We start from the raw sequence: 16010 nt of genomic DNA, 5'->3' as shown, positions 1-16010 counted from the left end.
ACAAAGTCTATGACTTGCTTTCCTGTGATCTTGGCAAGGGGTTTAACCTCTGGCCATTTGCTGAAGTAGTCAATTGCTACCAACAAGAATTTTACTCCCCCTTTGCTTGGAGGGAATGGTCCAACAATGTCCATTCCCCATTTATGGAATGGTCATGCTGAGGTTATGGGGACCAAGTCATGTTTGGGACTTTTTGGTATTGGGGAGTGGATTTGACAGGCATCACATTTCTTCAATTGCTCGACAGTGTCACGATGCATTGAAGGCCAGAAATATCCCAGGTTCATGAGCTTTGCAACCACCGACCTAGCTCCAAAATGAGCTCCGCATATTCCTTCATGCACTTCCTTAACCAAATACTTGCTTTGTTCAGGGCCTACACACCTTAGCAATGGTGCAAGGTAACCTTTTTTATAGAGAGTTTCTCCTTGCAACACATATTGTCTTGCTTTGATCTTTACCCTTTCAGCTTCCGTTTGATCATTAGGCAGTTCATTGTCTTGAAGGAATTTTTTGATAGGAGTCATCCAATTTAGATCTTCCTCGGTGACCACAGCTTGCACTTCCAATTCATCAATCGACCGGGCCTTCAACACTTCAACCAACACCTTTTTCGTGAGGTGGGCGAATGTGAGAGATGCCAATTTGCTCAAGGCATCGGCCTTTTTGTTTTAGGATCTTGGAATCTGTTTGATGTTGCATGCCTGGAAGGTGTTCATTAACTCCTTAGATTTTTATTTGTATTTTCTCATGTTGGGCTCCTTGGCGACATAGCTGTCATTAACTTGGCTTGATACTAGTAGTGAATCAGTGAACACTTCAAGCTTTTTGACTTTCATTTCTTTGGACAGCCGTAGACCGGCGATCAGTGCTTCGTATTCAGCCTCGTTGTTGGTGGTCTGAAAATTAAAACGGAGAGCATACGTGAATTCTAGCCCCTCAGGGTTGATTAGGACTAAACCAGCTCCTGACCCTTCAACGCTTGAAGCCCCGTCAGTGAATAATTTCCAGGCTTCAGGGTTGGAGGGTTCAGCGATTGTGGTGTTTACTTCTTCAATTGTTTGGCTTGGGACTTCGACTAGGAAATCAGCCAGGACCTGAGCTTTGATGGCTTTTCGTGGGACGTAGGTGATGTTATGTTCACCTAATTCCACTGCCCATTTTGCCAACCTTCCTGAGTTCTCAGGTTTTTCAAGCACATTCTTGACAGGTTGGTCAGTGACCACTTGTATAGGATGTGCTTGGAAGTATCTTCTAAGCCTTCTGGTTGTTTGGACCAGGGCTAGAGCGAGTTTTTCAAGGGGAGGATATTTGGTTTCAGCTAGTTTTAGAGTTTTGCTGAAAAAATAAACGGGTACCTGAGCCTTGTCTCTTTCAATAGTGAGAACTGCACTGATGGCTTCGTCGGCAACTGAAAGGTACACCAATATGAGCTCCCCAGTTTCTGGTGCTGCGATATCAGGTAGGGAAGCTAAGTGCTGCTTCATTTGATTGAAAGCTTCTTCAGCTTCATCGGTCCATCTGAAATCTTTTTTATCTGAGCAGTTCTTGAGCGTTTTGTAGAATGGTAGAGACCTTTCGGCCAGTTTTGAGGTAAAACGCTTCAAGGCTGCAAGCTTCCCGTTCAAGCTTTCAACCTCCTTCTTGGTTCTCGGTGGTTTAGCTTCAAGGACAGCTTTTATCTTGTTCGGGTTGGCTTTGATACTTTGCTTTCCAACGATGTGACCCAGGAATTTTCCTTCATCAAACCCAAACGAGCATTTTTCCGGGTTGAGCTTCATGTTGATCTTTCTAAGGTTTTTGAAGGTTTCTTGGATATCGTCAAGCATTTGGTATTCCGTTTTGCTTTTGATCACCAGGTCATCGACATATGCCTCCATGTTTCTACCGATTTGGTTTTCAAAGGCCTTATCGACGAGTCGTTGGTAGGTGGCACCCGCATTCTTGAGGCCAAAAGGCATCTTTTGGTAACAAAAAATGCCCTTGTCTGTGTGGAAGGCTGTCTTTTCTTCATCCTCCTTCTTCATGAGGATTTGGTGATAACCTTTGTATGCATCGAGAAAACATTTAAACGGATACCCTGTGAGAGAATCAACCTTGAGATCAATTTCCGGGAGCGGGTAGCAATCCTTGGGACAAGCCTTGTTAAGATCTTTAAAATCTATGCACATTCTCCAAGAGTTGTCGGGTTTTCTGACCATAACAGGATTTGCAATCCATGATTGGTACTTGACCTCTCGGAGAATGCCAGCTGATACAAGCTTTTCAACCTCCTGGCAAGCTGCCAGGCTTCTCTCGGGTGCCAGGCTTCTTTTCTTTTGAACCACCGGCTTGACATTGGGTGGTATCCTTAACTCGTGTTCAGCAATGTTTCGAGGGATCCCAGTCATATCTTCAGGAGACCAGGCGAACACATCACTGTGATGTTTCAGCAGCTTTTCAAGGTATGAAAGGGTCTCTTGGGAAAGGTTGGGGTTGACCCTTATTCGTTGCTCAGGGTATTTAGGGTTGATGACTAACCCTTGCTTGTCCTTCTCACCATTCGAACTTTCCCCTTCGATTAGATAAGCTTCCTGAGAGGGTTGAAGGGTTGCAATTCCTCTTTCAGTGGGAAATTTGACAGTGCCATGGCCAACGGACACTGCCATGTAGAATGCACATTGTCCGGGCCTCCCTATGATTACGTCATAGCTGGAAGGGATGTTGATAACCACGAAGGTTAGTGATCGGGTTCTTTCCTTTGATCCCTCCTTAAGACAGACATCAAGGGTTATTTGCCCCAAAGGCTTCAGGGTTACATCGGCGATACCTTTTATGGAGGTCCCGGAGGGTTGAAGCCTTGAACGTTCCTCATCACTTAATTGGTTGAAAAATTTCTCAAACATAATTTCAGTGGCTGCTCCCGTGTCTATGTATGCTTTACACGTTTGTAGGGTGCCCACGGTGGCTTCAACCACAAGGGGACCAGGAAGGGGGTCCTTCCTTGTTGGGGGGAAGCAGACACACTGAAGCTCCCAATCTTCCAACCGTCGCTTCTTGTAAGGGACCTTTTCATCAGAATACACCATGTTTACTTCCTTCCCTTTGCCTTCAGCCATCTTGTCTCGAACCCCTTTTACCAAATGGGCGAGTTCTCCTGACTTAACAGCCTCTTCAATTCTCTTTTTCAGTTGGAAGCAGTCATTGGTGTGATGTCCCTTTTTTTCATGGAATTCACAGAACTGAGTGGAGTTCTCATTTTTTCGACTCTTGGGAAGAGGTCTGGGAGGTCTAAAGTTTTGCTTGACTTCTTCCGTTGCCAGGATTTCATGAGGGGTTTTGGTGAGGGGAGTGAAACTCATGCCTTTATCTCTGCTTGAAGGGTTTCGCCCTTCAACCCTTCGAGGGTCTGAACCCTTTGAGCGTCTGTCGTAAGAGTTAAAGTTTCCTCTCTTTCTGGCTGGGCTACTGCTTCGCCAGCCAGGACCCCTTTTTCTTTGTTCTTTTATATCCACAGCTTCCTCTCCCCGAATGTGAGCCTTGGCTCTTTCAAGGGCTTCTTCCAAGGTTTTGGGTAGAGATTTGTTGAAATCTCGTGTGAGATACTTGGAGGTTATGGCGTTCATAAAACCGGCCACTCTCATTTTCTCATCAGCCCCCACATAGGTTAGCCCTTCTTTCTTGTATCGTTCAATGAATGCCCGTAGGCTTTCATCATCGCGTTGTTTTATCTGGAAGATTACTGTTGCGTCTTTAACGTACCTCCTTTGTTGGGAGAAGTTTGCCAGAAAACCTCTGCTGAGATCATCGAAGCTTCGAATGCTTTGAGCAGGTAGGTCGTTGAACCAGATTCTAGCGGACCCAATAAGAGTCTGCATGAACATTAGGCAGCATTCAGCATTTGTCCATTTTTCTATTCGAGCAGCACCAGTGAAGATCTGAAGATGATCTTCGGGATCTTCAGTCCCATCATACGTTCTGATGTGAGCTGGCATTTTGATTTTAGACTGAAAATCATAATCAGCTATCTGTCTTGAAAAGCATGAAAGGTTACTTGGCTTGTAAGGTTTAGCCAAGTCTTCTTCAGGTCTCGTACCTACGTTGTTGTTATTGCCATGGTTTCCCTGGGTGGCAAGCACTTGATTGATAAAGTGTTGCCAGGGAAGTTGGCCATCATCTGAGACATCATGTTGGGTATGAAATTGAAACCTTGAAGGCTTCCCGGACCAACTGAGCAACTTACCCCGAGAGGGGTGCTGGCAACAGCACTTCGTGCTAAAGGGAGCACGGACAGGGCTTGCTCCCATGTGGTAGTTAGAGAAGTGGGACAACTGGTCACCGGGGACTGTAGGAGTTGGTCGAGTGTTAACTCGTGTCCCAGAGGAGTACCACTAGCAATTGGTTGGGAAGAGAGAATAGGATGAACAATGGGGTTTGTCATAGTGGATAGATAAGGGTGAGGGTTTGAAGGGTTGCTGGGACCAGCCTCACCTCTTGTAAAAAAAGGGTGGTAGAGGTGGCCCAGGAGACAACGTTGGCTCAGGTTCGTCGTAATCTAGACGAATCCTTACCCCTTTTTCCCTTTCTCTGTTCACATGTTGGTTAAGAAGTGATCTTAGCTCAAGGAAGTTATTAGCTACCCCCTCGGGGGTAAGTTCGACACGTGCCGGAGTGTCTGACACACCAACGTTGGGAGACGGAGCTCCAGATCTGGATGGGGTTGGTGTGTTGAAGGTAAGGAACTCGGGTGTACTCCCCGGAGTTGAAAAAGGCGTTGTTATTGTTGTGTGAGCTTGACCACTTCCCGGGGTAGAGGCGTTAGGGATCTGGTTTACCTCTCCCGGAGATCCACTTTCTGACATGGTGGTTTTGAGTGAAAGGAGCTACACTTACCAGGTCTCTTTTGAGGGAAACAGCGGCGTAGCCCCACGGTGGGCGCCAACTTGTTGATGCAACAAACACGGGACCAAGGATGGTAGCTAAGCTGGTTAGGCAAAAAGGCTGAAGGGTTCAGTTTTGCCTAACGCAGGTCGCGGGGTCCCTCCACGTTTGCAAAACGTGGAAGGAGGTTCACTAGTATGTACTCGATATTTGCTTTGAGGTTCCTTCGCATAGGCCAGCTCGAATCCAGAAAAGAAAGCAAATAGAATGAAAGTGATGAAGAGTTGTTTGGAAGTGACAAAGAACTCTTTGAATGACTAGAGATTAAGGAATCTCTGCCCTTTCGGAATGTCTTGGAAGTGAACATGAGCTGTCTTCTTATAGGGGAAGACATCTCCTGAAATGGCATAAACAAGACTAGTGAAACCTGTTTGCAATGGAGGGTTTCCCCTTTTGGGGTTGAAGGCTTTGGACCCCTGGTTAATAGAGTGTGCCTGTGCAGACCTGCTCTGACTTTGTGAGTTGGTGAGCATGAGTTGGTGGGACGAGTCTTTAGACATGACTGATTACTGTTTCTCGATTTCCTCATTTTACAGCTTTTCATCCGATGAACCTTTCAACCTTTTAAGCTCTTTGCATCTTAATCATTTTGTTTATCCTTGGGCTACCCCCGTCGTCAGTTACGATTTTTCATTTTCTCTAACTCTATCTCGACATGCAAATGGTGGTGGATCCAAAAAATATTACGAGGCCAAAAAACGAGTTAAGGTAAAAATGAGACGGGTCCTAATAAACAACAAACAATGGTAAATAACTTGACTGTGTATTACACAAACAATAATCTAGTCATTAGTACAATAATACATGATACTTTATATATTGTTCTTTAACTAGTTGGTTGCACCCGCACTCCGTGCCGGGACGACCCGACTTTTAACAAATTTTAATTAGAAACATAGGCGTAATGATAACGTGAATGGTGTGAATCCAATCGGTATTTGTTCGGTTTGTTACGGTATCAGCACTCGTTGTAACAACGAAAAGAGGGACAAAAAAAATAAAGTTATTATATGATCAAAAGGATATCGACACGTGTTTACATTTATGGAAAACAATAAAAATTAATTCTGATAACGGTACTGGACTTGTGATATGACCAAAAGGATATCGTCACGTGTTTTACATCATCGAAAATAATAAAAACCAAATACCGGTACCTACGTTGTTCGATCGGTATCGGCGCTCCTCATTTCGTTACCTGTACAATATACATACGTTGTTCGGTTGATATCGGCGCGGTTCATTTCGTTTTGTTCGGTTTGCTACGGTATCAGCACTCGTTGTAACAACCAAAAGAGAGACAAAAAAATAAAGTTATTATATGACCAAAAGGATATCGACACGTGTTTTACATTTATCGAAAACAATAAAAATTAATTCTGATAACGGTACTGAACTTGTGATATGACCAAAAGGATATCGTCACGTGTTTTACATCATCGAAAAATAATAAAAACCATATACCAGTACATACGTTGTTCGATCGATATCGGCACTGTTCATTTCGTTACCTGTACAATATACCTACGTTGTTCGGTCGATATCGGCGCGGTTCATTTCGTTTTGTTCGGTTTGTTACGGTATCAGCACTCGTTGTAACAACCAAAAGAGAGACAAAAAAATAAAGTTATTATATGACCAAAAGGATATCGACACGTGTTTTACATTTATCGAAACAATAAAAATTAATTCTGATAACGGTACTGAACTTGTAATATGACCAAAAATATATCGTCACGTGTTTTACATCATCGAAAATAATAAAAACCAAATACCGGTACCTACGTTGTTCGATCGGTATCGGCGTTGTTCATTTCGTTACCTGTACAATATACCTACGTTGTTCGGTCGATATCGGCGCGATTCATTTCGTTACCTGTACAATACTAGGAATTTATAAAGTAAACGAACCTAAGTTATTTAAAATATAAAAGTCTGATTAAAATTCAAAAAAAAAATAATTTTTTTAAAGAAATACCAAGGAAAAGGACAAAGTAAAAGTTACTGTAGCAAATATACTATAGCATTTGATATATATAATAATTTCTATTTAAAAAAAGTGGTATATGTAATACAACTGGGTGTTGCCTCGCCTGCATTACGGGGCGATGACCGAATAATTCTTAACCAATTAAAAAAAAAGTACCATAGTTTTGCAAGAAAGAGAAAGTAAAAAGAGTGTTAGGTAGCTCCTTAACACGATTTTTAACTGGGACAAAGTCATATTTTTATTTTTACTTGAGGGAAAAATCAAAATTTTTCCCCGAGGGCAAAATCCTAATTTTTAGCTAGGGGAAAACCATATTATTATTTTGCACTGGGGCAAAAAAACCTAAATTTGAATTGAGGGTGATAACGTAATTTTGAACCGAGGGGAAAATCGTAAATTTTAGCTAGAGGCAAAAACATAATTTTATTTTGAACTGAGGGCAAATACGTAATTTTAAACCGGGGGAAAAACCAAAATTTTTAAGTGGGTATAAAATAATAAACTGGTGTAAAATCGTAATTTTGAGCCGGGGGGGGGGAGACAAAATTATATCTTGAACTGGGGCGAAAACGTAATTTTGGCTGAGGGTAAAAGCGTAATTTTTTTACCGAGGGAGAAGTCGTATTTTTGGTTTAGCTGGGTGTAAAGTCATATTTTTATTTTGAACTGGGGAAAATCGTAATTTTGAACCAAGGGTAAAATCGTAATTTTGAAGTAGGGGAAAACCATAATTTTATTTTTAGCTGAGGGCAAAAAAGTAATTTTAAACTGAGGGTGAAATCGTAATTTTGAACCGAGGGAAAAATCGTAATTTTGAGCTGGGGCAAAAGTATAATTTTATTTTGAACTGGGGGTGAAGACGTAATTTTAAACTGGGGGCAAAACCGTAATTTTAAAGCGGATATAAAATAAAAAACTGATGGTAAAATCGTAATTTTTGAACCGATGGCAAAATCGTAATTTTAGCTTCTGACAAAAGGGTTATTATATTTTTTAGTTGGGAGAAAAGCGTAATTTTAAACTGGGGACAAAACCGTAATTTTAAAGTGGATATAAATAATAAAATGGTTGGTCTAATAGAGGAGATACAGCCGCCTATTTTGACCAATGGAAAAAAAAAACACTATTCCCTGTCATGTATTTGTATATGTTGAATAATGATACTATTTTAGTTTTACATTAACCTGTTAACATTTTTCATTTAAATTACACCAACATATCGAAACTTTGTTTAATTTGTTTTCCCAAAGATTACTTCTTACTTGAACATGAAACAAATTACAAACATACTACCAAAGTGGACCCTGACAGGAGTAAAAAACAATGTTTAAGCCCAATTCTCATTAATGGGTTTTGAGCCCAATGGGTTTTGAAGGCTTCTTGACTAATGACAGGCTGCTGAAATTGGCCTGCAAATGTGGTGAAGTAGACAATACCATAGCGAAATAGACTATTCACTTGATTATGCCACCCAACTCATGTGTTTCACTTGGTTATTTTGATTGGGTACATCTATGACATCATGATATATGGTGTATAATTCATAACATATAATTTAGTTATATGGCCAAAAATAAGCTTTCATTTAGTTACATATAGAAGTGACTGTTGTGTGACAAAGTTCGGTAATATTTTATCCCGGCAACGGCGTCATTTCGATGACTGTCGTAAGGGTCATGCAAAAATCTAACTAAACTAAGTAGATAGCGTAAGTAGGATTTCGTATCCACGGTGAATTTGTGGTTAGCGTTTAACTAGGAAATTATTAACTATTACTAACGTGATTTGGGGATAGATAGAGAAAACGCAATATCCTCCAGCCAGGTTTCTAGTTCTAGGTTTCACAAAACTCCATTTAATCAATTAATTAGACACTACATAGACATGATGCTGAAAAGTCGGTTAATTTATGTGGTAATAAAAAATAGGTCTTTGTCATCAGATCTTGTACAGTTCAATTATCCTATTTACTAATGTGAGTCAATCTACTCTATGTCACCCAATAAGCTACAAGGTTTTGTGATCAACTGAGTAAGTTGTAAAGCAAGAACTCAAACACATACAAATAGTTTAAAATAACTAACTCATCAAATTGTTTAAAAAACATTGTCAATGTCAAAAACAATTCCAAACATGAATAAACTAAGAAAAGTACTAAACCATACGAACCGTCACCCTGAAGAAAGCCACCTAGTCTCTCATGCCTTGAACCGTGCATAGCCGCCAAAAGGCGGCTGCCTTCAGCCGCTCTCTTCAGCCGTTGAACTCCCCTCCTCTGAAAGTTGCGTGCAATCTTTTCTTTTATTAATCTTCCAGTTCCACCGACTTTGTTTTGGCACCATTAAGAAAATGTGGCCCAACTTCTCACAAATTTTTAAACCCGTAACTCCAAATGACAGCCCAACTAAGTTCAATAATCACGATGCAACATGTATGTTTTGCAAACTTGACTTTCATTACTTCTCTAGCCCTTTTTCCATCCATGTACTTCAACTGTGTTGTATGAAATTATTAACATATAATTAATCACATCACATGATCACCTAAGCCCATATATATATATATATATATATATATATATATATATATATATATATATATATATAGGGTCACCATAATTCAGCGATTACATCTTCAAAACATCGCCATCGAGCCCCTGGTTCTCAGCCACCTACATCTTCAAAACATCGCCATCTCGTTCTTTCTCTACACCATAATCTTTCACCGCCGACGAGCCCTTGTTTCCCAGCCACCATAATTCCGAGATTACATCCTCAAAACATATAAAGGTACGAATTTCAAGTGTATTTCGGTAATTGTAATTGTCCGTTTCATCCGATTGTGTATAGTTCAAGATTTATTCCCTTTTTTGTGCATTTAAAAACTAGGGTTTTAGATGAATGTTCATATAAAAAAAATTATTTGTTCAATAAGGTTGATTAAAGCTGTTTGATTTCATTTGATTTATGGGTTGTGTGGTTGTCTTGTTTCAATTTTGTCAATTTTGTTCTTTATTTTAGGGTTCATATAATTAAACAAGAATTCTGGGTTAAAGATCTTTTTAGTTGCTGGATGTACATTTAATTCGTGGATTTGTGGTTGATTTGCCCCGATTTTGTGAAGGTGATGTGTATATGGTTGGCTTCATCTGATTAATTCCGACGAATAATTGTTGGTATGTTTTTTTTTCGGTTCATTCGATTATACACATATGTATACTCTGTTGTTTTTTTGGGTTCATTCGATTATACACATATGTATACTCTGTTTTTTGAGTTCATTTGATTATACACTGTTTTTTTTTTGGTTCATTCGATTTGTGGTTGATTTGCTCTGATTTTTTGTGAAGTTGATGAAGTTTATTTGGTTGATGAAGTTTTGAATGTCTTGTATTTTGACAAAATAAAAGTCTGATAATTACAGATCGCCATCATTGGTAGCCAAATGTTGGGAAGTCTAGTCTGCTGAATTCATGGAGTAAGTTATGTTCAAATCAAACACATTTAGTTCGGGTGAAATTATTATAATTTTCACACATATATTCTTCGGAATTTTCTAATATTATGTTTACTATATGAAGACACTTAACAATATCATATTGACCCATTCCGTAGTAAATACAATAAAAGCAGTTGTTACCACCCGATATCCTGAATAAATAACGTTGTTTTCATATTATCAAGTGAAAGACATTGTTATTAGTAATTGATATTGTTTTTTTGTACTACAGAATGAGTAAATAAGTTGTTGCCAGTGGTCGAAAGGGTAGATATGATATATTAAATTTATAAGGATACATTTTTTTTGAACGGGAAATGTTACTCCTATTTTACATTACACCAGTTATTTTAGAAGGTTGTATATGAAATTAGATATATCATATTTTACAATAAGCATACTCTAGGGAACTTAATCATGCATTAGAAAACAATAGTTTATGTTTTCACTTATGGTATTTATAATTTAGCTTGCATAGTGAAAGAGCAATCGTTACAGACATTGCTGGAACAACACGGGATGCCGTGGAAGCCAATGTGACGGTTCAAGGTATCCCGGTCACACTACTCGATACAGCGGGCATCAGAGAAACAGATGCTATTTTGTGGAGAAGATAGGTGAGATTTGCATTGTAGCTTTTAATTTTTACACAAGGTTATTGTTTTAGCTTAAATTTTGTGATTTTGTAGGTAAAAGTCTTGATAATGATGACTTCAAACCGACAAAACTAAAAACCCTTTCTTTGTTCAAGATTTTTCAAATATTGGTTTTCGTTCCGTAATTCAAACTGTCATGCTGCAAAGTTAAAACTTGTAATATTGTAAATTTCTTCAGTAAGCAGTGCACAAGTGTACACATACAGTATACATTTGTGTATTTATAGTCTATACACTGGTGTACATTATGTTGTTATAAGGTGTAAATGTACTTGGAATGTACGGTCATTTAAATTTATGGATAATGTGCAGGAAAATGGTATTCTTAACAGAGCCTGGCATAGGTCTAATGTACTTCCATATGAAAGCTTTGGCGGAAAGGCGTGTTTGACACGTCTAAGGAAAAAGTATGCTGTGAAGTTAAACGAAGACGACGAGGAAGAACAAAATGAAGAAGACATAGAGATAGAATAGGAAAGCGAAGCCAACAGTAGCGGAATTTAGAAGATGCGTCGAAAACACACAAGATCATAGTGCTGTTTTCTTTTTTACTCTTTATAACAATTACATTGGAGACTGTTTTAAAATGCTTTGCCTATTAGTTTGACTACATCTTTCGTTTGCTGTATTCATAATGTTACTTAATGCCTCGCTAAATTGTTTTTATTGTATCTTACATTTGAACAAACACGTTAACATGTCAATAATAAACTGTAGTCATAAAAAAACTAGAACTACTTCAATACACAAGTATGAGTGGCATAGCTTTTACATGATGAAACAAGACTACGGTTTTTAATGCAGTTACGAATATTTTGCATGGTTAAAACTACCCGTAATGCAGAGAGCAATACCCATATTTTCTTCGAAAACGCTGATGAAAACTACATTCCGATTAATTAGAGCACTATAAAAGCATGAGTGGATTGGAGCCACATATCTACGGTTGAACACAAAGCATCAAATAACAGAAACATAGATTCAGAAATAACAACCCATCCTTCATTTAAAAACAATTAAATTAATTAGTCAAACAAAACACATACAGGTACTAAAATATCCCAACAATCTTTTGAAACAATTCTTGATTTTGATTACTAACAAGCGATTACGAATATGAACAAAGCACAAAAAGATTCACGCCGAATAACCCGTGACGCTTGTCATCAACTAGTTTTTCTGTCGCCTTTCAGGTTAAGCCTACATAAATATCAAACAAGAAACACTCAGAACATAAATATAGAATTGTAGTTTAGTCATCCAAACTACTAGCTGAAAATTTTTATTGAGCTACATCCATATATAGACTATAGATCGATAACTAGGGGCGTCAATCATGTCGGGTTAGAAGGTACTTCAGTGTACATTGGTATGTTCATCTGTGTACAACAGTCTGTACATATGTGTATAACCCAGTGTACAACCAACCAAACATCATAACATTGCATAAAAACAGAGGAACTGAATACACACGTGTACACCCGCCTCAAACAGAGCATAATAAACCAAAACCACCCTGTACATATCTGTAGAACCCAATGTACAATCTTCATCGAATTTCCCCCAAAAAAACCACACCAGTAATCTTTATAACAATATACACACTTGTACATAGTGTACAAACCAGGTTGCAGACAAATAAACAAAATACTCTGTACATATGTGTACAACCCAGTGTATTAATAAATCTTTATAACAAAATCCACATATGGACATCGTCGTATACACATGTGTACAGAAGTACATTACCTAAGTGTACACTAGCCTTTACACCATATGTACAATATTATATTAAACGAAAGTTAAACTGTTCTTCTAAAACCGTATCCTAGTGTTCAACAACCCAGTGTACAATCTTCATGTGTACACCCGACTCAAACAGAGCAAAATAAACAATCAGGAACTCAAATAAGTATGTATTTATACCTCTATAATAGTAGCTTTAGCAGGAACACCAAGTACTGATGCTACCACTCGCAACCCATCATTCAGAACCTGTTAAAAATCAAAGAGAATTAAAGATACAACTTCAGATGAAAATGATTAAATGAGAGTAACAAACCTTTTCTGCATCACTAGCACCAAAGGTCTTGCAGAATCGTGGATGCATACAAGTTCAGAGTTCAGATCAATTGTCTGTCCATAATCAATTATTATGAATAAGAAGAGAATACGAATACTAGTATAACAAATTATGAATAAGAAGAGAATACGAATACTAGTTCAGAGGTCAGATCAATTGTCTGTCCATAATCAATTATATTTGCACAGACATCTTTTTTTTTACTCACGGGATAGTTACCAAGCATGCCATGATAATTGATTTATGTGACATCTATTTTGCTTGTAAAGAAGTACCGAATAAAAATTACATGGAGATAAAGATGAACCTAAAGTCCACTGTATACGTTAAACACCCTGTACATATGTGTTTACACACACTAGTCCCTTTTCGCAAATAAAAATAAACTTTTTCCCCAATTCAATATCAACATTATAATACACACGTGTATATCTACTAGTTTACACAGAGCAATAAACACATCGGTAATTCTTATGTACACATGAGTATTCCGAACCAGTTCACATAAAAAAAACAAATAAAATCATAGCAAGAAGAACTAATTTGTAAAAACAGAGCAAGAAGACATGTGTATTCTGAACCAGTTCAGCATAATTCACAAGTGTAAAATCAACAGAGCAAGAAGAACTAATGTACACATGTGTATTCCGAACCAGTTCACATAAAAAAACAAATAAAAACAGAGCAAGGAGAACTAATTTTTAAAAAACAGAGCAAGAAGAACACATGTGTATTCTGAACCAGTGCATTAACTAAAAAAACCATGTCCATTAACTAAAAAAACACCCTGTACATATGTGTACAACCCAGTCTACAATCTTCATCACGTCTTACCCCAAAAAACTCAACCAGTAATCGAAATACACATGTTAAATTAACCTTATCCTTCAAAACAATTACTGATGTAATTGAACAATGGTTGATCAAAACACAACATCGGACCAAAAACTTGTGATTAAACAACTATTACAGTAGATGAAAGAAACCCTAGCTTTCGATTTGATATATTTAAAAGAAGTAGAAAATATACACAACTGGCAACGATTTACTGAATTATAAACTTAAAACTGCCAGAATTCTGTTGATTAAGGTCGCCGATATGCCACACCTTCTATATCGATGGCTTCGGAACCTAATTGTCGGTGATGTAGAGGTATAAGGAATGAATAGGGTTCTTTTCTCTAGAGAGAGAAAATCTTTAAAAGTTTCTAAGAATAATTGTTCAGCATTCATGGTTCCCAAAATTAAAATGATAGAAATTTACTATAATGTCCTTATACGATTTTTTTGCTGGTTATATTATACAAACTAATTACAAAATTGCCATTAGTATTAAATCTCATCATCTAAGAAATGATTGGTCAGGATCTGGTCACATTGTTCACAACTAAACCATTGTTCACTCTAGAACCCTACCCTATATATATATATATATACATATAGGGGAGGGTTTAAATGAGAACTCTAAATATTGTGAGAACCGTGAGAACAAATGAAAAAAACGCGAGAACTTGGTCAAAAACGAATCAAATTCGAAATTTTTTTCTACACTTATCATTATTATTCGAATACAATCTTAGAAATTTAATTTACACGTTTAAATTTACGTGAATTCGTAAATAAATAAAATTTACACATGTGTAAGTTTGCCATTTACACATGTGTAAATCTGTTGTATTTACACATGTGTAAAAAATCTAAAAAGAGTGATTTTGAAATGAGAAATGAACTATTTGATGTTGTAAATTCTTTTTTTTGATGTTGTATCTTAATTACAATGAGGTTTCTATTAAAAAAATTGGTTTTGATTGGTTTTTTCATTCGTTCTCACGGTTCTCGCAATATTTAGCGTTCTCAAGATAACCCTCCCCTATATATATATATATATATATATATATATATATATATATATATATATTACAATCAGTTAATTAATGTGTAGCCAATCTCACCATGTATTTTCGTTTGAAACTTGTATCTACCAAACCTTCATATTTTCATTTTTACGACTTTGTTTCTTGATTGTAAATTCAAAAGGTTTGAGTTAATTATACATGGAAGTGACAAGAGATAGTTTAATCATATTTATTTTATCGTCTAGTTGAATTGTTTTAACTCGTTTTTTCGTCCCTAGACGACAAAATATAAAACTAATTAAAATATCTTTTATAACAATATCGATGCATTTTTGTTATATTGATATAAAGTAGAGTGTATCTAGAATGCACCGATCAGTTACGTTTTCTTCTGCTCATTTCAGTTCGTCGTTCCATAACACATCCTATAGGGCGTTCAAAATTTATACAATACATCATAATAGTAGTTGGCATTTTTAGGTCACATATATTTGAAAGTTGCCTTTATATGGCGTTTAAAAACACATAATCAACAGCTAACATGTACAAGCTTCATAGTAATCATATGTTGGTGTTTTAAATGACACAAAATGTAACGCTTATAACCTTGTTTTTATGTTGCCTTCTCCATTTGTTCGTCAGTTCTTTGGCGTTTACGATCAGGTAACTTTCTGGTTTCCTTTTCTCTAGAAACTGCACATATATCGTTGAAATTAAAATGTCAATAACATCAAATAACTAGTATAATCTACAACCCAGTTAACTCACTTTGTTTTCTACTTTTCAATCGTGATTGATCTTTAGACGCCATAATATAGGTCTTCACATTAATCTAGGGTTTTCGCCTTTTCTGTAGAAGTTGGGGAGGTTTTTGTGGGAAGTTTATATGTTTCGGTGTTGTTTGTAAGGTTATATATATGCACAATTACATTTTTACCCTTAATGAAGCCCGCACTCTTTCAAAAGTCATTGATATTTACAAAAACGCCACCGTATCATTTTAGTCC

General features: G+C 37.4%; 2 long non-coding RNA genes across 6 annotated transcripts; one reads left to right on the top strand and one right to left on the bottom strand.

Moving 5' to 3' along the window:
* Window positions 1-9526: 9526 nt before the first annotated feature.
* On the top strand, window positions 9527-11743 carry LOC110907563. Of its 2 annotated transcripts, none has more exons than XR_004884069.1 (5): window positions 9527-9699; window positions 10034-10085; window positions 10334-10387; window positions 10878-11025; window positions 11377-11743. It is a non-coding gene; the product is annotated as an uncharacterized LOC110907563 (long non-coding RNA). The 2 variants fall into 2 exon arrangements; XR_002573963.2 differs by having other exon boundaries at window positions 9931-10085.
* Window positions 11744-12042: 299 nt separating this feature from the next.
* Window positions 12043-14375, bottom strand: LOC118488224. 4 transcript variants are annotated; one of them, XR_004884067.1, is made up of 4 exons: window positions 14178-14375; window positions 13127-13200; window positions 12991-13059; window positions 12043-12264 (listed from the first exon to the last, which is right to left on the bottom strand). It is a non-coding gene; the product is annotated as an uncharacterized LOC118488224 (long non-coding RNA). The 4 variants fall into 4 exon arrangements; XR_004884068.1 differs by having other exon boundaries at window positions 14183-14375; XR_004884066.1 differs by having other exon boundaries at window positions 14256-14375.
* Window positions 14376-16010: the final 1635 nt, after the last annotated feature.

Source organism: Helianthus annuus, chromosome 2 (assembly GCF_002127325.2).
Source record: "Helianthus annuus cultivar XRQ/B chromosome 2, HanXRQr2.0-SUNRISE, whole genome shotgun sequence".
Taxonomy (NCBI): domain Eukaryota; kingdom Viridiplantae; phylum Streptophyta; class Magnoliopsida; order Asterales; family Asteraceae; genus Helianthus; species Helianthus annuus.
This window is presented reverse-complemented; position numbering and strand designations above follow the sequence as displayed.